Source organism: Scyliorhinus canicula, chromosome 16 (genome assembly GCF_902713615.1).
Source record: "Scyliorhinus canicula chromosome 16, sScyCan1.1, whole genome shotgun sequence".
In the NCBI taxonomy this organism is placed as follows: Eukaryota; Metazoa; Chordata; class Chondrichthyes; order Carcharhiniformes; family Scyliorhinidae; genus Scyliorhinus; species Scyliorhinus canicula.
In genome coordinates, this window is record NC_052161.1 from 60,056,321 (window position 1) to 60,077,576 (window position 21,256).

General features: G+C 49.7%; 1 protein-coding gene across 1 annotated transcript in view; it reads right to left on the reverse strand.

The window, feature by feature from the left end:
* Positions 1–21,256, reverse strand: part of LOC119950988 (interferon-induced protein with tetratricopeptide repeats 5-like) — a 999,792-nt gene that overhangs the window by 410,790 nt on the left and 567,746 nt on the right. The gene's annotated exons all lie outside the window — the stretch shown is intronic.

Sequence of the window (21,256 nt, forward strand, 5' to 3'; positions counted from 1 at the left end):
TGTAATTTATGATCACTTGTGAACATGTTTAAAAACAACATTCCATTCTGTTAAACACTGAGCAACTTCGGCATAAACTACCAAGTTTTATGGTGACTGTCACACTCTCAACTAAATGGAAACACTGTAAATCGATGAAAAATAAGAGGATATGAGGAGGTTCAAAATAGTTCAAACGTTATAATTACAGACACAGGACACGATTCAACCAAAATATTTCTTGGGTGAGTTTGGCGGGATGTTTCCCACCTGATTTTTGGGTGAGATCCACACCGGTATTCACCTACTCTTCACTCACTTTTTGGAGCTTTGGGGAGTTTCTTCCTGGGCCACAATTAGAAATGTTATCATCACTGAGGAGCTGAACTTGTCGGCCAGATCGGCACCTCAGAGATCGGGCTGCCATTTTGAAAGTGTGCCCCGAACTCTCAGTGAGCTTGAGGGACCCCCACACTCCATACCCACGGGTAATGCCATCCCTCGCACACATGTACATTACTCCCGTCCCCCTCAGGTGAGGCCATCCCGCTATGGGGTCGCTGAGGGCACCCCATTTACAGGCCTCCTGACCAAACCCTTTCGAGCACCATCCCTTTCAGGACTCCTCCCTTCACACCCCCAACCTTTATTAGGTCTTTTCATACCCATCCTTCACCCCCCCCCCCCCAACCCCCCACCCTTCATACACCATCTCATCCCCCTTTTCATGGGTATGGCCCCCCCTCAGACTCCAAATTGCCCAGCCGAGGTGAGTATCTCTGGATTGGTAGAGGCTGTTGGAGACAGCTGTGATGGAAAGTCAGTGTCATCACCAGACTGGTGCCCCGGGGTGTCTCTGGGTGCAGGTCGAGGGCTCACGGCCCTGGCTGGGTAATTTAGGGAAGAGGATCCCGGGACTCAATCTTTTGTGCACCACACACGTTCAGCGGTACAGCAGATGAAGGTAGAAACCTCCGCGGGGGCGAATGGTCAAAGGGCACCCTGACCTCAGGGACTAGCTGCCTTCCGGACAGGTTCCGGGCTTCTGGAAAGAGCAGTCCTATCTATTGTGGAGATGCAGTCTCAGAGCCAGGGACTATGTGACGGAATGTTAGCAACCATCCAGCACCTGTCGGTGAAGTTGGAGGAGTTAACCGCCTGCAGGGCTAACCATGCCCGCCAACCAGGCCAACACCGCACAGGTGGTGTCTGCAATGGTAGCCCAGGGGGGAAAAGGTTGCGGACATGGATCAAGATGTCAAAGGCCTGGGGCACACTGTGCAAGCGGTGGCTGAGGACCAGGACAGGACTGCCCTCTCACAGGAGTTCCAGAGTGTTGCCAAGTCACAACAGACATGACTGAGGGCCTTGGCGGCCTTGCCCAACTGCTGGTCATCATGGCACAAACCCAGAGAGAGGTTACACAGTCACTGGCCGATGTGGTCCAGACCCAGAAGGTGGTGGCGCAGTCCCAGATGGAGATGGATCATCCCTGTGCCCCATGGTCGTGAACATCGAGACCCTGGTTAGACAGGCATGGGCCTCCAGGACTGGCAGTGCTAGGTGGTTGGGGAGCCTCAGGGGTCAGCTCGGCTCGCACCCCCATCCCATGGATTGGCCCAGGGGCCATTGGGCACCCTGGGGAAGAGGAGGTGCTGGGGCCCGTGCAGGTGACTTCTGGAGGGGAGGTGCCGGAACAGCACAGTGCCTTAGACTCCCCCCCTTCTGTCCCTGGTGCATCTGGTGGGCAGCGGGCAGAACAGGGTGGCACCACACCACCTGGGACACTCAAGCAACAGCCATGCCCATCCAGCCCCCATTGCCCCAGAAGAATGCCGCCAAAGGGGATCCAGGTCACAGGGCGGGAATATCAGCAGGCCGCGTCCACTCCTGATGTACTGCCTGGGGATCCAGGTAGGCGTAGCGCAAGGGTCCGTCAGGCCAGAGAAATAGACAGCAGTTAAGTTGGTACAGTATAGCATTCGGGACTAGGGCACAAACCTGTATCCATATGTTCACATTAAACACTGTGCACAATGTTACAACCTGCCTCAGTATTCTGTCAGATGGGCGTGAGGAATTGGCTGGTCTGGGCTAGGCGCAGAGGGCTAGGGGGCTGGGAGAAGGTGGCATTGTGGGTGTGCTTGGCCCAGGTGCCTCCTGGAGAGGAGGTACTGGAACAGCACAGTGCCTTAGACTCACCGCTACGGTGTCCCAACTCGATCCGACACCCAATGCACCCTCCCCAACCCACCGACCCCACCTCTGCCACCCCAGGGATTCGATGGGACCGTGTGATGGAATGGCCAGCTTGCATGCAGAGATCGCCCAAGTGGATGGTGGAAAATGCTACCGTGGGCAGGAGGCAGAACTCGTCAACGATGCAGAACAGCAGAGCTCATCACAGAGCGGGTTGTCATCATCCTCCTTCCCATGGACCAGACCCGCTGTTACTTCCAACCCAGCGGCCGCACCCTATAGTGAGGCAGATAGGTATGTCGGAGGGGGTTGCAAGGGGTGTGGGGGTGAGGTGTGCAGGGAGGGTATCCATGGGTTGGGGTGGTCAGCCGGGAGTGTGGGATGGCATGTGCGTGTGGCTGGTCAGTCCCCCTTTTTAGTGAACCTGGCGGTGATCAGAGCTTTCCGTTCACGCCGGCCCAGGCGCACACGTATGTGGCCTCCTGTACCTGCCCGGGCCCTAGGTCCTGCACACCCTCGCCCTCTCCCTCATCCTCCTCATTGAATGAGGACTGCTGTTCATCCACCTCCTCCCGCACATCGCCCCTCTGCTGTGTGATGATGAGGTGGACGCAGCAGGCCACCATGATGTGGGAGACTCTCCACACGCTATACTGGAGCCCATCCAGAGTGGAACATGCACCTGAACCGCATCTTCAGTTTGCTGAAGCACCGCTCTATCACACACCTGGTCACTGCATGGACTTCATTGTAACGGGTCTCCGTGTCGATCTGTGACCTCTGCATAAGCATTACCAGCCACGGCCGCAGTGGGTAACCCCTGTCACACAGGAGCCAACCCCCAGCCAGGGGTGTGCCTCGAAGAGGTTAGGAACCGTTGAGTGTGACAGGAGTGAAGGTGTTGTGCACACTGCCAGGGTATCAGGTGCCCACCATACCCTGGGGCCATTGGTGCCTGGCACCATTGGGTACTCTGGCCCTGGTGCCCATCTCTGCTGCCAGGGGAACGGGTAGCTGGCACTACCCATGCAGCGGTAATCTCCTGGGCCCCCATCTGGCAGCCTCTTGAAGGTGCCCTTGTGGCCATTGCCCTTGGGTGGGCCAAATTATGACCCACTAGATAGTTGCAGCTGTTGGGGTTGGGGGGGGATTGGTGTGGTGGGAGAGGGTGCTGTGTGAGGGTGATGGTGTGCGGGCACCCATACAGCCGGTGGCACCCTGCAAGACCAGGAATCATGGTGGGCGGTCAGTTACGTGCGCAGCATGTTGGCTGCCTTGTAAATGGCAGTAATGATGGTCCATGCCTGGACACCCCAGTCCCGCGGGGGGATCACCTCAATCCCACGCCCATCCCATGGTCACCCCCAACAACTCCTGCAGCCCTCCCAGATATGGCAGAGGCCCCTCGCCACCTCCCCCGCCAGCCTAGCCAGCGGCATGATCGGCTGCCTCTGCGTGTCCTACCCCTTCTCTCTCCCACACCAGCCACGGTGCCTGTTTTTTGAAACGACAAATGACATTCACCATCAGTGGAGACCCAGGAGAATATCCGGTCAGGCTTACTAATGATATGCAAACTGCGTGTACAGTACTTGCAGAGTAGAATGCATTGACGCCGCCATCAAGTTGCCAGAGCATTGCAAGTTGGCATACGCCAGGCGCCTGCCACAATTTTGACTTCACAATGGATTCTCCGCCCAATCTGCTTTCCCAATTTTGCTGTCGGCCCATGGAGAATCCCACCCCAGTTAACTGTATATAATCACCATTAATTCTCCCCCAAACCATTTTTCCTCACACTCATTCGCCTTTTCCAGTGTACTGAAATAATGCTTTCTGTCCTGAAATGTGACCCACAATTTGCCAGGTTCAGAATTCCAAATCGAACTTTGTTCCTGATGAGTGTTGTCCTGGCTTCATTAAAGCCAGCTCAATATTTGGCCAGATAAGCTCCAATGTCCTCGGATCTTCGTATGGTGTATAACTCCCAGCTACAGTCTCGCATGGTCTTTACCCAATTCAAGGTTTGCTCCTTCGCCAAATATTTATGCAAATGAACAATTACTGCCCCTGGCGGATCCCCGGCTCTCGGCTTCTGGTGCAGTGACCTGTGGGCCCATTCCACTTTGGGGATTTTGCAAAGACTCCCTCCCCGACCTGCTTCCCGAACATCTTTGCCACATATTTGGTGGCGCTCGTATATCCGATTCTCTCTGGTAACCCGACTACCCTCAGGTTCTGACACCTGGATCAGTTCTCCTGGTCGTCCACCCGAGCCGTCAAAACTTTGGGAGGCACCGCCAGCATTGTTAATTCTGCCTCTAAAGAGACAATCTTGTTGCTGTTGTCTGAGACCGCCCTCTTAACTTCCCGAATTGTCGAGCCCTGTGACTCCAGTCACTGCTTCATCATTTCCATCGCCACGTGAAGGGGAGCTACTGCTACCTCAACCGTCTTTGACACGTCTTCCGGCATTGCCTGCCTGTGCTTCTGGAATTCTCCAATGATGAACTCCATTAACTGCTCCATCGGGAACTGGGAGGGCATCAATGACATAGCGGGGTCCGCCATATTCTCCTTCACTCCACTACAATGCTCCACTGAATCAGGAGCGGGGCTTTGTTTGTTTCTAGCCTCATATTGTACCCGCCAACATCCCACAATGGAGGAGAAACCAATGAACTTCAATTGCTTTAACTTTCTTCCCATCACGACACTCGCTTACTGCGTAAAAAGGGCCAAAAGCCAAGTCTTCCAGCGGGAGCCACCTTGTGTGCGACTGCTCACCTCATAGGCACCACCGGAAGTCTGTTACGTTTTTCCTTGCAGATAATCTGTCTTCTTTGACCAGATTCATTTCCTTCTGGAGGGAAAATCTTGGTTATTTCAAAATCAATGGGCGGGGTTTCAGCTGAAAAACGTTGAAGTGTCATTTTGGGTGCCTTTGGCAGGGTGTTTCTTGACGGCTGCATTGGCGAGATTGCAGCCCGAATTCAATGGCACTTAGTGCCAAAAATGAGCTCCCATGAGATTCTCAACATTACTGGCTATCTTGCCATTTGATTTGCTGAACTCGTGCCTCAGCTTCTTGCTGCTAACAAGATGGAGTTGCTTTCAAATGCTGCCTCACCACTTACCGCCACCCAAGTGTCCACTGATTCCACTGCTTCCAGTGTCTGACCAAAATCTACGCATCATCAAAGATGAAACAGAAAAGGATTTGACGCTCCAGAGGATGATGAAATACCTCAAAGAAGGATGGCCCAATGGCTGTCGCTCTGCCTTTCAAAGTATCAAAGATCACCTCACAGTCATAGATGGTTTCCAACTCAAAAGAGATAGGATAGTGATTCCTGCAAGCCTCGAACAAGGAATTCTGTAACAGATTCACAAGGGTCATCAGGGTATAGAAAAATCTCATTGACGGCCAAGATAATCTGTATATTGGCCTAGAATCAACAGGGATGTTGATACATATGGACAGGAATGCCCAATCTGCCAAATGCATCGGCCGTGCAGTGCAGAGAAAGTATGGAAAAAACTGAACTCATCACCAATCCATGGATCAAGGTTGGTATGGATTTATTCTACTTGTTGCACCAAGTTGCACCAAGATAATACTTAGTTCAGACTGAACAAGGTTCTATGTTCAGATGAAACAGAAGAGTACTGTTGCGCATCAAACATCATGTTGAGTCTCAACCTCAACATGTTATTGATCAAGATAACATCTTCACGGCCATTGATTTTCCAAATCCTTACTTGACACCTATACAGCAAGAAGATGTGGAAGATTAATTGCATACTTTAAAGACACAACTGAGAAGATCAACTAGAAAGAGGAAACCACCGAACAGATTAAACTTGTAATAACTGTAATAATTATTCAATTATCATTACAAAGTGTTGCCTTTTTAACCTACTGTAAATATGGCAGTCAGTGAGGTTGCCCTCCTTCTTTTGGATGTCTATACCACATTGCTCAGAGTCGCCAGATATCAAATGATACCACCACAAGGTTCAACCGGCTATTGATCAAAGAGCCAAACCAGTTAGTTAGTTCAAGATCAAGGGTACTTTATTTACACACACAATTAATCATGCAACATAAACACTACTAGTGAAACTACACCTAGCGACTATGACAACCTGTACTTAACTTCAGGCACCCGGCTTAGGTCAGAGGGACAGTGGCCGTTGTTCAATTCTGGATCGATCGGGTCTGTAGAAGTAACTGCTGCTCAGCTGGGCTCATCCGTCTGGTAGCGGGCGGTGAACTTGAACTTGCTTCTGGTGGTGCTGCCGGGGCGCCAGGTCCAAGAGAGAACGAACACATGGAGGTCTCTCTTTTTATTCTGGAGGGCTTTCGCACTCTTTTGGGTGGTCCTTCAGTTTGGACCCCACTAATTGGGTAATTCCTGATCACTATGTTTGATTCAAACCAATAAATGGGCGGTTGTCCTGATGGCTGGGCGTGTCGCAAGCCGTCATTGACCCTGTTTACACTTCCCGAGTACAGGGAGTGGCGCCGAAATGTCTGGGACTGTATCGGTCCTCAAATATCAGTCCTTTGTTTGGCAGAGATGGGCCATCAAATGCTACTTAGTTGGGGGTTTCGATACCGTCTGGATTCCTCACTCACAAATATACATTCAGGCTCTGAACCTGCCTGAATCTCGCATTGCCCATTTTTCTCGCTATGCTTTGGGACCTTCTCTGTTCCTGGTTGTAAGTGGCCATCACAGATGGCTGCATTCCGTCCTCATGATCCTCAACACGAAGTGTGAATGATCACAGTACTGGATCTTCTCCTGTTCTCTGACATGCCGGGTACCTCCATCAAGGACAGGTTCTATCCTACTCTGTCCTATGGGTCGAAATATTTACCTAAGTTTTCCTTAATACAACACATATCTCTAAAAATTCTAAGGTGGCACTTAACATTCAAACATACACTTCAGTCTCTTTACACAAAAAGGGGAACCTCCAACTGTCTCTAACTAGACTACACTCATGCTGCTATCTAATAACCAAAGAACGTATCTTGCAATTAAAATACACAACAGCAACATCACATTTCTACTTAACACTAATGTCCATGTACAAAGAAGGTAACTTTATTAAAAGAACAACAACCGCGCTCCAAGTGTCTATACTGGAGAAGGGAGGCTCTCCTTCGCCATTTCCAAAGTCTGATCGTCTGGAGGATACTGCAAAGTGTAGCTATAACCAGAAGGGCCTCTACTGTGTACGACAGGGAGGACCAATTTATGATATTCTCACACCATGTGGGGGTATCAGTGGCTGTTTCTATGTGTGGTGCAGTGTCCGGGCTGGGCGTATCGTGTTGGGTAGTCATGTTTAGGGCCTGTGTGGTGAGGGGTGTAGGATCCGCTAATGCGCGCAACTGTAGTGATCCCACGACGATCATGATGCAGATCATCAGGTTCGTCTTCACCTTGTCCATATTTTTCTCTGTCTTGAGGTATGTCCGTATTTTCCTGGGGGTACAAGCATATCTGTTATTATCTTGTTGCTTAATATCTCAATTGCCTGTCTGTTTCTCCTTAACGCCAATTTCCCATTTAGTATCGTCACCATATGAGATTCTCTCATTTTTTTTTAAACAACCATTTGGGAGACAAGACGTCCGAAAAAAGATCTGTCACAGTGCAGCCTGTGTTTGATGGGCTGAGTGGGCAGACAATTTCTCCGTCCTCTGCAAACTCATTTCAATCAAGTGTTTTGAACATTGTAAATAGCAGGTGGGGCGATAGCAACCGAAGGGCCGCCGGAAAGGGGGCAAAGGTTGTGGCAAAAGTGCATTCTTTAAACCACAGATGTAAAAATAACAGCAAAAGAGTTTAGAAAATAAGTCACTGAATGGGGTGCATATGATACGTGGCAGGGCAAGAACGGGTGGAATCCCCGGGTAGGGCAGTGATCAGTGTCGTTGCTCCACTACCCGAGCTTGGCTAACCAAATGTATAGGGGGCCCTCAGGCAGGACAGGGATCAGTGCCATTACTCCACTGCCTGAGTGACCTTCCAAGAATGGTAAGAATGTGGGCACATATGGACTTTCAGCAAACTTGTGCCTTGAACTGCCATGTGGTGTCAGAGGAGTAGTCATGACTGTATAAAGAAATGTGCCTGGGTTCAACACACAAAGTTGTACAAGAGAGAGAACATTCAACATTGAAAACAAATTAAAGAAGAATGTGGGCAGGTTCCATCAGGGAGTAGGACACCGTAACTCTCAATCGGTTCCTTTCTCTCATCATCTGGACACCTCAAGGTTCCATTGCAAAAAGGGTCTCAAAGGAGTTACCATCGTGGAAGTTTGACTCGGAGTTATCACCATCTCCCGGGTGCCAAACTAGTGCCTGGAGTTTTAGTGCCAATGTGGCGTGTGCCAATGTGGGGTCCATCTCGTCATTCCGTGTCAGACGACAGGAATTGGCGCGATGCCAGTGTTTTGTATTCTGTAGGGCGGTGGGGGCAAGGGGGGTGTCGCTATCGTCGGGTGGTGGGTCAGGTTCTGGTAACGGCAAATAAAGTGTCTCTAAGGGGCTGAACATATCGTGGTCGGTGTCACTGGGGCCGTAGTGACTGGAGCCTGGTCTGTGTTTCGATTGTTCAGGCCTATTAAGGGCATCAGTTGAGCTGTCGCTGTCGCTGTCGCTATCGCCGTCGCTAGCAGCCGAATCGAGTGCCAGGGTGAAATTTGCCTCTGGGGGTGGGGTCAAGGTTGTGTCTGTGGATGTGCTATCACTGCTAGGGGAGGGCAGGATGTGGGTGTCAGTGGGAAGGTCTCCGTTGTCTGCCATTGTCAATGAGAGGTGGTGTGAATGGGTGCACTGTGTTCCATAAACCTTAAGCTAGTTTACATGGGACCGTCCTGATTTTCCATTAGGATATGTGATCTTGTAAACTGAGGGACTGACTTTGTCAGAAATTGAGGAGGGTCCTAAAAATTTAGGGTGAGGAATGAACTGGGATTGTACAGGGAGATCATGACTTGCTTTCCGACTGTATACTCTGTCGGGTGTACTGTCTTATCAAAGCAGGCCTTACTCTGCTTTCATCTAGCGCCTAGTCGAACAGCTGCAGTGAGCTGTGCTGCTTTAATATTCTCCAACATGGTTTGGATCGCTTTCTCGTGGGTTAGGGCGGTGACTGCGGGTCTGGCCAAATCAAGTCCAAATAAATACTCGGTCCCTTCATGGGACGTCCGGCCATGAGGGTATGGGGGGTGTTACCTGTCGAACTCGACACCGTGTTTCTAATAAACATCAGTGTGAATGGGAGCACTGTGTCCCATGTCGTATTATGCTGCTGTACTAACTTCCTAAGTGTGGCCTTTAGTGTCCGATTCATGCGTTCCACAATACCACAGGACCGCGGGTGATGGGCAATGTGAAACTTCTGTTTTATGCCAAAAACCGTCATGACATTTTACATGACCCTACCTGTGAAGCGCAATCTTGGTCCGACTCAATACTCCGGGAGTCCCCATCGAGTGAAAATCTGTTCAGTTAGAATTTTTGCCGTGGCTTTGATGGTATTTGTTCATAAATGACAGCTTCTACCCATTTTGTGAATGTGTCGATGACGACCAACACATATTTGTATCCATTTCTGCAGGGGGGAGGGGACCGATATAGTCTAACTGCAAGTTTGTCCACGGGCCATTAACAGGGCCGGTGTGTCTTAGCTGGCCTTTCTTCGCATGTCTATCCGGGTTGCTCTGTGCGCAAATTAAACAATTCTCAACGTAATGGTTAATGTCAGTTTTTAAATCGGGCCACCAGCAGAGAGGTCTGAGGTGGGCAAGGGTGGATTCTATCCCTTGGTGTCCATGTCCATCATTGATTTGCAAATAATCTGGTTTCTCTCCTGGGTGGGGACCACATAAATGCCATCCTTTAAAACGATTCCCTCATGGATTGTCAAAGTATCTTTAAACTTATCATCGGGGCTGGGAAGTTTCCTTTTAAAATTTCCTTTAGTGCCTCATCTTCATTTTGTGCTTGGGCTAAGTCTTGAATATTGGTCTGTGAGACCTGGGCCGTGTGTACTGGGACGCTCTCGGGGGGTTGCCAAAAGTGGCCATGGCGAGAGCCTGCCTTCGCTAGGGCGTCTGCTTCCACGTTACCGGGTGGGAAAGAACGATGGTGGCTTCTAACTTTAACTTGAAGGACAATTAGCTGTTTATTCAACTGTGTATTTTCTTGTTGACCTCTTGCGAACTCATGTTGAGCTTCAGGACATTGTTTTGTCACTATTCATAGTTCCAATGCAGCCTTTTCTGAAGTAGCATTCAACATAATCTTTAACTCCTCATGTTTTTCCAGCAATCCACATAGATTATTCAGGGCCTTTCTGGTCAGCAATTCCTTTGAGTAGGTTTGTACCTGCTGTTGTGTCCAGCTGTGTGTCTGGTTCAGATCTTCAAACTCAGCTTTGATACAAACACTTTGGGCAGAACAACTTCATTTTTTTTGCCGATTTGATGGATTTTTAGTGACCTCAGATAATATTGCTTCATTCATAGCCATTGACTTTCTGAAAAAAAGACTGAAGATCAAAATAGGGAGGTTCTGAAACACAAACAGAAACCTAGGCAGTGCAATCATTTTCACTGTCTGCACCCACCCTGCCAGTGACATCGCTAACACATCCCAACTCCTAAAATCCACCTTCATCTCCACCCCCCCCCCCCACCCCCCCCTCCCCTCCCCACCAATCGAGACAAGTTCAATCTATGTAGTTGGGCCCAACTCTGCGCCACTTGAATGCCTAGGTATCTGGGTATCTGAAGCTCATCCCCACCACCCTAAATGGCAACTGCCATACTCTCCTTTCCCGCCCTCTGGCATAAATTGGGAACACCTCCACCTCACTCTTAGAACATAGAACATAGAACATAGAACGATACAGCGCAGTACAGGCCCTTCGGCCCACGATGTTGCACCGACATGGGAAGTCAAAAACTAAAGGCCATCTAACCTACACTATGCCATTATCATCCATAAACTTTTAAATGCCCTCAATGTTGGCGAGTTCACTACTGTTGCAGGTAGGGAATTCCACGGTCGCACCACTCTTTGCGTAAAAAACCTACCTTTGACGTCTGTCCTATATCTATTACCCCTCAATTTAAGGCTATGTCCCCTCATGCTACCCACCTCCATCCGCGGGAGAAGGCTCTCACTGTCCACCCTATCTAACCCTCTGATCATTTTGTATGCCTCTGTTAAGTCACCTCTTAACCTTCTTCTCTCTAACGAAAACAACCTCAAGTCCATCAGCCTTTCCTCATAAGATTTTCCCTCCATACCAGGCAACATCCTGGCAAATCTCCTCTGCACCCGTTCCAAAGCTTCCACGTCCTTCCTATAATGAGGCGACCAGAACTGTACGCGATACTCCAAATGCGGCCGTACCAGAGTTTTGTACAGCTGCAACATGACCTCATGGCTCCGGAACGCAATCCCTCTACCAATAAAGGCCAACACACCATAGGCCTTCTTCACAACCCTATCAACCTGGGTGGCAACTTTCAGGGATCTATGTACATGGACACTGAGATCCCTCTGCTCATCCACACTGCTAAGAATTTTACCATTAGCCAAATATTTCGCATTCCTGTTCTTCTTTCCAAAGTGAATCACCTCACACTTCTCTACATTAAACTCCATTTGCCACCTCTCAGCCCAGCTCTGCAGCTTATCTATGTCCCTCTGTAACCTGCAACATCCTTCCACACTGTCTACAACTCCACCGACTTTAGTGTCGTCTGCAAATTTACTCACCCAACCTTCTGTGCCCTCCTCTAGGTCATTTATAAAAATGACAAACAGCAACGGCCCCAGAACAGATCCTTGTGGTACGCCACTCGTAACTGAACTCCATTCTGAACATTTGCCATCAACAACCACCCTCTGTCTTCTTTCAACTAGCCAATTTCTGATCCACATCTCTAAATCACCCTCAATCCCCAGCCTCCGTATTTTCTGCAATAGCCGACCGTGGGGAACCTTATCAAACGCTTTACTGAAATCCATATACACCACATCAACTGCTCTACCCTCGTCTACCTGTTCAGTCACCTTCTCAAAGAACTGGATAAGGTTTGTGAGGCATGACCTACCCTTCACAAAACCATGCTGACTATCCCTAATCATATTATTCCTATCTAGATGATTATAAATCGTATCTCTTATAATCCTCTCCAAGACTTTACCCACAACAGACGTGAGGCTCACCGGCCTATAGTTACCGGGGTTATCTCTACTCCCCTTCTTGAACAAAGGGACCACATTTGCTATCCTCCAGTCCTCTGGCACTATTCCTGTAGCCAATGATGACATAAAAATCAAAGCCAAAGGCTCAGCAATCTCTTCCCTGGCTTCCCAGAGAATCCTAGGATAAATCCCATCAGGCCCCGGGGACTTATCTATTTTCACCTTGTCCAGAATTGCCAATACTTCTTCCCTACGCACCTCAATGCCATCTCTTCTAATAGCCTGGGTCTCAGCATTCTCCTCCACAACATTATCTTTTTCCTGAGTGAATACTGACGAAAAGTATTCATTTAATATCTCGCTTATCTCCTCAGCCTCCACACACAACTTCCCACCACTGTCCTTGACTGGCCCTACTCTTACCCTAGTCATTCTTTTATTCCTGACATACCTATAGAAAGCTTTTGGGTTTTCCTTGATCCTACCTGCCAAAGACTTCTCATGTCCCCTCCTTGCTCGTCTTAGCTCTCTCTTTAGATCCTTCCTCGCTTCCTTGTAACTATCAAGCGCCCCAACTGAAACTTCACGCCTCATCTTCACATAGGCCTCCTTCTTCCTCTTAACAAGAGATTCCACTTCTTTGGTAAACCACGGTTCCCTCGCTCGACCCCTTCCTCCCTGCCTGACTGGTGCGTACTTATCAAGAACATGCAATAGCTGTTCCTTGAACAAGCTCCACATATCCAGTGTGCCCAACCCTTGCAGACTACTTCTCCAACCTACACATCCTAAGTCATGTCTAATGGCATCATAATTGCCCTTCCCCAGCTATAACTCTTGCCCTGCGGGGTATACTTATCCCTTTCCATCACTAACGTAAAGGTCACCGAATTGTGGTCACTGTTTCCAAAGTGCTCACCTACCTCTAGATCTAACACCTGGCCTGGTTCATTACCCAAAACCAAATCCAATGTGGCCTCGCCTCTTGTTGGCCTGTCAACATATTGTGTCAGGAAACCCTCCTGCACACATTGTACAAAGAACGACCCATCTAATGTACTCGAACTATATCTTTTCCAGTCAATATTTGGAAAGTTAAAGTCTCCCATGACAACTACCCTGTTACTTTCGCTCTTTTCCAGAATCATCTTCGCCATCCTTTCCTCTACATCCCTAGAACTATTAGGTGGCCTATAGAAAACTCCCAACAGGGTGACCTCTCCTTTCCTGTTTCTAACCTCAGCCCATACTACCTCGGAAGAAGAGTCCCCATCTAGCATCCTTTCCGCCACCGTAATACTGTCCTTGACTAGCAGCGCCACACCTCCCCCTCTTTTGCCCCCTTCTCTGAGCTTACTAAAACACCTAAACCCCGGAACCTGCAACAACCATTCCTGTCCCTGCTCTATCCATGTCTCTGAAATGGCCACAACATCGAAGTCCCAGGTACCAACCCATGCTGCCAGTTCCCCTACCTTATTTCGTATACTCCTGGCATTGAAGTAGACACACTTCAAACCACCTACCTGAACACTGGCACCCTCCTGCGAAGTCAAATCTGTGCTCCTGACCTCTATACTCTCAATCTCCCGCACCCCAAAACTACAATCCAGTTTCCCATGCCCCTGCTGAATTAGTTTAAACCCCCCCAAAGAGCACTAACAAATCTCCCCCCCCAGGATATTGGTGCCCCTCAGGTTCAGATGTAGACCATCCTGTCTATAGAGGTCCCACCTTCCCCAGAAAGAGCCCCAGTTATCCAGAAATCTGAATCCCTCCCGCCTGCACCATCCCTGTAGCCACGTGCTTAATTGCTCTCTCTCCCTATTCCTCATCTCACTATCACGTGGCACGGGCAACAACCCAGAGATAACAACTCTGTTTGTTCTCGCTCTGAGCTTCCATCCTAGCTCCCTAAAGGCCTGCCTGACATCCTTGTCCCCTTTCCTACCTATGTCGTTAGTGCCAATGTGGACTACGACTTGGGGCTGATCCCCCTCCCCCTTAAGGACCCGGAAAACACGATCCGAGACATCACATACCCTTGCACCTGGGAGGCAACATACCAAACGTGAGTCTCTCTCGCTCCCACAAAATCTCCTATCTGTGCCCCTGACTATTGAGTCCCCAATTACTAATGTTCTACTCCTTTCCCCCTTCCCTTCTGAGCAACAGGGACAGACTCCGTGCCAGAGGCCCGCACCCCATGGCTTACCCCTGGTAAGTCCCCCCCCCACAAGTATCCAAAACGGTATACTTGTTACTCAGGGGAACGACCGCAGGGGGTCCCTGCACTGACTGCTTCTTCCCAGTCCCTCTTACAGTTACCCATCTATCTCCAGTCTTTGGTGTAACTACTTCCCTGAAGCTCCTATCTATGACCCCCTCTGCCTCCCGAATGATCCGAAGTTCATCCAGCTCAAGCTCCAGGTCCCTAACACGGTTTCTGAGGAGCTGGAGTTGGGTGCACTTCCCACAGATGAAATCAGCAGGGACACTGACGGTGTCCCTCACCTCAAACATTCTGCAGGAGGAGCATTGTACTGCCTTCCCTGACATCACCTCTAGATTAAAAAAAAACAAGAAAAAGAAAAAGAAAGGAAGAGCTTACCTGATATTCCCTCAAACCCTGCTCCCGCAGAAAGCTAAGCAAATTTAAAGGCACTCACTCACCTTCACGACAGGCCCCTGCTCCCGCTTCCCAACGACCGTGGGCTTTTTTTTTTGGTTAGAGGAGGAGGTAGGGTGGGAAACACTGACAAAGTGTTTCGGGTTTAACTGTCACTTGACAACAGCCCCTCCACAAACCACCTTCAAATTAGGCTGACCGCACTGCACGTATGCAAATTTCCCCAGAACAGCTGATCAGTAGCTCTGCTCTGCTGCCCTCTGCTGGATGCTAGCCTTCACTCAATCTCCTTGGGTCTCCTTCGCAGGTACACCTTCAAATTAGGCTGATTGCACTGCACGTATGCAAATTTCCCCAGAACAGCAGATCAGTAGCTCTGCTCTGCTGCCCTCTGCTGGATGCTTTCCTTCACTCAAACTCCTTGGGTCTCCTTCGCAGGTACACCTTCAAATTAGGCTGACCGCACTGCACGTATGCAAATTTCCCCAGAACAGCTGATCAGTAGCTCTGCTCTGGAGCCCTCTGCTGGATCTTCCACATGGTCAATTTATATCCCGAAAACGGGCCAAATTCCCCCAAGATCTCCATAATCCCCGCACTGCTGCCATCGAGCCCGAAATTTTTAATAACAAGAAATTCACACGAGCGAAACCCTATGCTCAGCAACCCTTCCCGACCAATCCCTCGGCGCCCTAAGTGCCATTGCCAACAGCTCTAATGCCAAGGCGAAAAGCATCGTGGAGAGCGGGCATCCTGCCTCGTCCCACGATAGAACCCAAAGTACCCCAAACTCACTTGCTTTTGACAGGTTTTGTCAAGGGTAGGCAGCTTACTGCGAGAATCAGGCGGTTGATGAATGTAATAATGACTCAGAATCGGAGGAAGGCCTGAGAGCAATCATGCAGCTCCTGAAAGAGTTTGGAACTTTCTCGGGTTACAAACTTAACTTAGGCAAGAGCCAGTGAACCCAAACAGGGAAGGGACAGAGCTGGAGGGACTCCCATTCAAGCTAGCCCAAAACAAATTCCCCTACCTGGGATCCAAATAGCCCAGAACTGGACACAGATACATAAGTGGAATCTGACTAGCCTGGCAGATGAAGTTAAAAAGGACATCCAGAGATGGGACACACTCCTGCCCTCCCTGGTAGGGAGGGTGGAGACTACTACCGAGGTTCCTTTCCCTGTTCAGCTCAATACCGATCTTCATCTTCATTTCCAAAACATAGACAAAATGATCATGGCATTTGTGTGTGGGGGGGATTGTAAGAACATAGAACATAGAACATAGAACAGTACAGCACAGAACAGGCCCTTCAACCCTCGATGTTGTGCCAAGCATTGTCTGAAACCAAGATCAAGCTATCCCACTCCCTGTCATTCTGGTGTGCTCCATGTGCCTATCCAATAGCCGCTTGAAAGTTCCTAAAGTGTCCAACTCCACTATCACAGCAGGCAGTCCAATCCACACCCTAACCACTTTCTGAGTAAAGAACCTACCTCGGACATCCCTTCTATATCTCCCAACCTGAACCTTATAGTTATGCCCCCCTTGTAACAGCTACATCCACCCGAGGAAATAGTCTCTGAACGTCCACTCTATCTATCCCCCTCATCATCTTATAAACCTCTATTAAGTCGCCTCTCATCCTCCTCCGCTCCAAAGAGAAAAGCCTTAACTCCCTCAACCTTTCCTCATAAGACCTATCCTGCAATCAGGCAGCATCCTGGTAAATCTCCTCTGCACCCTTTCCAATGCTTCCACATCCTTCCTATAGTGAGGTGACCAGAACTGCACACAATACTCCAAATGGTCTCACCAGCGTCATTTACAGTTGCAGCATAACCCCGTGGCTCTTAAACTCAAGCCCCCTGTTAATAAACGCTGTCACACTATAGGCCTTCTTCAGGGCTCTATCCATTTGAGAGGCAACCTTCAGAGATCTGTGGACATGAACCCCAAGATTTCTCTGTTCCTCCACATTCCTCAGAACCCTGCCATTGACTCGGTAATCCGCATTCAAATGTTTTCTACCAAAATGAATCGCCTCACACTTATCAGGGTTATACACCATCTGCCATATTTTTGGCCCAGCTCTGCATCCTATCAATGTCTCTTTGCAGTGTACAACAGCCCTCCACCTCATCCACTACTCCACCAATCTTGGTGTCATCAGCAAATTTACTGACCCACCCTTCAGCTTCCTCCTCCAAGTCAATGATAAAAATCACAAATAGCAGAGGACCCAGCACTGATCCCCATGGTACACCACTGGTATCTGGTCTCCACTGTAAGACTAACCAGCCTATAATTACCCTTTCTTGAACAGAGGAACAACATTCGCCAGTCTCTAGTCCTCTGGCACTATCCCTGTGGGAAGTGAGGACCCAAAGATCAAAGCCAAAGGAACCCGAGATTTCCAGAATCAACACAGCAAAGGAGAAAAGATAGGGACGGCTTGGCACGACCAAATTTACAATATTGCCATTGGCCACCTACGGCAGAGAGAGTGAGAGGATGGGTATGTGAACCCACCACGGAATAGGTGCAGATGGAGGAGTCCCTGGGCCCTCGACACGGCAGCGCTCCCATCCCTCCCCACTTTGGTGAAATACTAATCCTGCCCAGTGGGAGTAGCCATACTAAGGACGTGGAATCAGATGAGGTAACATTTCGGCCTGACCAAGATGTCACCCGTGCCCCCCATCTGCAGAAACCACAAGTTCTCACCAGCCATGCTAGATACCACCATCAAAAAATGGAGACAGGACGGGGGGACACTGACAGTCAGGGACTTTTAACAGGGGACAGACTAGAGACACTGAGCGAACTGACGGAGGAGGTGGAACTACCGACAGGACAGGGACTTCGACATCTAGAGGTAAAGCACTTTTTCCACAAGGTGACAGTTCGATACCCCAGTGCCCCGGAGACCACGGCCTGGATTCTCCGCTCCCTGACGCCGAAATCGCGTTCAGTGATGGGGCGGAGAATCCGTTTTGGCGTACACAATTGCGAGCAGCGTCGGTTCTTCAATTCACCGCTCCCCGAAAATCGGCGGACTGGTGGAGTGCGCCGCACCGAATATCCACTGCTTCAGGCCATTGCCTGAGGCCTGCCCTGCGATGCTCCATCCCCGACCGGCCAAATTCCCGACGGCATGGACCTCTCATGGTCCCACCGTCCAGGAACATCGGGAGGCGACTGTGGACTTAGCCCGGGGCCACCACAGTCGGGGGAAGGCCAATCGGTGGGCAGAGGGGCTTCATTCAGGGCTGGGGGCAATGTATGCGGGCGGTCCAGAGCGTGCGAGCGGCCGATGCGGGGCACTATTTTACCGGTCAGGTCCACGGGTTGAGTCCGCCACAGAGCACGGTGTAGCCGCTGGAGGCCAGTGCCTTGCACATGCATGTCCTCTGACCCGAGTGCTGGGGGCCGTATCGGAAGCGAGAGCTGTGAGGTCTACAACGGCTGCAGGCTAGCCCCCAGCAAGACGGTGAATCTGTGGTCTTTTGACGGCAGTTTTCATGGTATGGGGACTTGGACCCAAAAACTGAGAATCCAGCCCCACATTACTAGAGATCTGATAAACACAGACAGTAAGGAAGGGGGATACTGCAGGAAAAAGCTACGGAGAGCTACTGGACAGGGCGAGATTGCCACTGGACGAAGCCAGGCAAAATAGGGCGACAAACTGGGGACAGAACTGGCTGGGGAGTCTGGAGCAGGGCCAACTCTACCTCCTCCTGGGCAAGGCTCAGCCTAATGCAGTTCAAAGTGGTGCACAGAGTATACCTGACCAGAACCCGAATGAACACGTTCTTCCCAGAGGAGGAGGATAAATGTGAACAATGCCAGAGAGGCCTGGCCAACCACACCCACATGTTCTGGGCCTGTCCTAAACTTGTCGGGTTCTGGACAGCCTTCTCCGAGGCAATGTCCGAGGTTGTGGGAGTGAGGGTGGAGTCATGCCCAAGATGGCAATCTTCGGGGTATCAGAGCAGTCAGAGCTACACATGGAGGAGAGGGACGGCGGAAAGCTTTCGCTTCCCTTATTCTCCCGCCGGAAAATCCAGCTCGGCTGGCGATCAGCAGCACTACCCACAGCTGCAGACTGGCTGGCAGACCCGGTGGAATTTCTCCATTTGGAGAAGATCAAATATACCACCCGAGGGTCGGTAGAAGGCTTCCTCAAAACATAGGGCCAATTCGTCAGCTTGTTCCAAGCCCTGCTCGAAGCCAACTGCGAGTAGGGGGAAATGTGAGAGATGGGAGAAGATAGACAGGAGGGGGGGGGGGGGGGGGAGAGAGAGGAGAGAACTCAGGGGAGCTACAGGGAGAAGCACGGTGGGAGGGGCCAGAAGGTCCTCCCCCATCCCACCCCAAACCTGCAAGGCAGGCAGCAGAAAGCATAAAGGAAAGCGGGGGAAGGGGAGAATAGGAACCAGGCGACAGTACAACGAAAAAGGGGGATACAAAGAAGGGGGGGGTGGGGAGAAGGGAAGGGTGGAAGGAAGACACACCAAGAAAGACAATATCAATATGAATATAAGAACCACACGTGCTGTAAATATTAAACCTAAAGTGTTACTAAGTGTAAACTGAAATAGCCAATAAAAATATTTTTTTTTAAACGCTTGATCATTTAGCTTTGTTACGTTGGTTTGATTCATTTCACTTGTTTATATTTTGTTTTGGGATTATAGATTGTCTCCTTGCTGGTCACAGATTTCACTCAATTCTATCCACATGAAATGTTTCAGTTCTGTCTTCAGCTTTACTATTGGGTGTCAATCACAGTCTGGTGTGAAACACACATGATGTTGCTCATGTTAACATTGAGAGTTCAGCACATGTTGAACTCGTGTTTGAAAACTGCAGGTCAGCAACAGATCAATGCAGTCAGCCTGAACTGCCCTGGAAACTGGTTTCAGGCTGTTTCAGACTCACTGACGCACTCTGCTACCAGCAGCTCAACACGAGGCTTGACTGGTGTTGGACGTTGGGCCTTATGAAAATATTACAGGCTGTGGACACCAATTGGGAGGTGAAAGGAAGCTTCCCAAACTCAGGAACACCAGTTCTTATCAGGCAGTGACCCTCAGGATGATGCTGGGAATGATGGGGTTGATGAGGTTGGGGAAGGTGGGTGAGGGTGTGTTGACGATTGAGAAGTTGGTGAATACATACCTGCAGAGTCTATACAGCAGAGGTAATATGAAAAGACCAGCTATCAGGGGCTGGTTTAGCACAGTGGGCTAAACAGCTGGCTTGTAATGCAGAACAAGGCAGCAGGGCGAGTTCAATTCCTTTACCGGTCTCCCCGAACAGGTGCCGGAATGTGGCGACTTAGGGGCTCTTCACAGTAACTTCATTGAAACCTACTTGTGACAATAAGTGATTATTATTATTATTATTATGATGGATACAGTGGGATAGAAATTGGTCATGCCATTTTTGAAACACAGGGATCATTGTTCATGCCAGATTTTATGCAGATAGTGAGCATGCAAATTTGGTCCTGTCTCTCATTCCCTGATGCAGCATTGATCTGAGCAGGGTACGCATTTCTGCTTGTGCTCAGGCAGGGCATGGGGCATTCACAGAGAGCACATTGTGCAGACAGCACATTCTTCTTAAAGGCAGTCTTCCCTCTTTAAAGCCATGAATTTAAAGGGACTGCTGCTGAATGCTATTGCTGCAATTCTGAATAAGAGAAATGAAACACAAGAGCATGAAGAGGGCTCTCAGGACCAGAAAAAGGTTCAATGACCTCACAGGGGAGGGCACGGGACAGTGAACACGTTTTCACATGACACTTGACCCGACTGACAATCACAACTGTCAACTCAGATAGTGGCACTGCATGTACCTTTTTAATAATGATAATAAGTCTTTATTGTCACAAGTAGGCTTACATTAACACTGCAATGAAGTTACTGTGAAAAGTCCCTAGTCGCCACATTCCGGCACCTGTTCGGTCACACAGAGGTAGAACTCAGAATGCCCAAATTACCTAACAACCTGTCTTTCGGGAGGAAACCGGAGCACCCACAGGAAACCCACGGCGACACGGGGAGAATGTGCAGACTCCACACAGACAGTGACCCAAGTCGGGAATCGAACCTGGGACCCAGGCACTGTGAAGTCACAGTGCTAACGACTGTGCTATGATGCCGTATGTAGGATCAGCGAGTGGT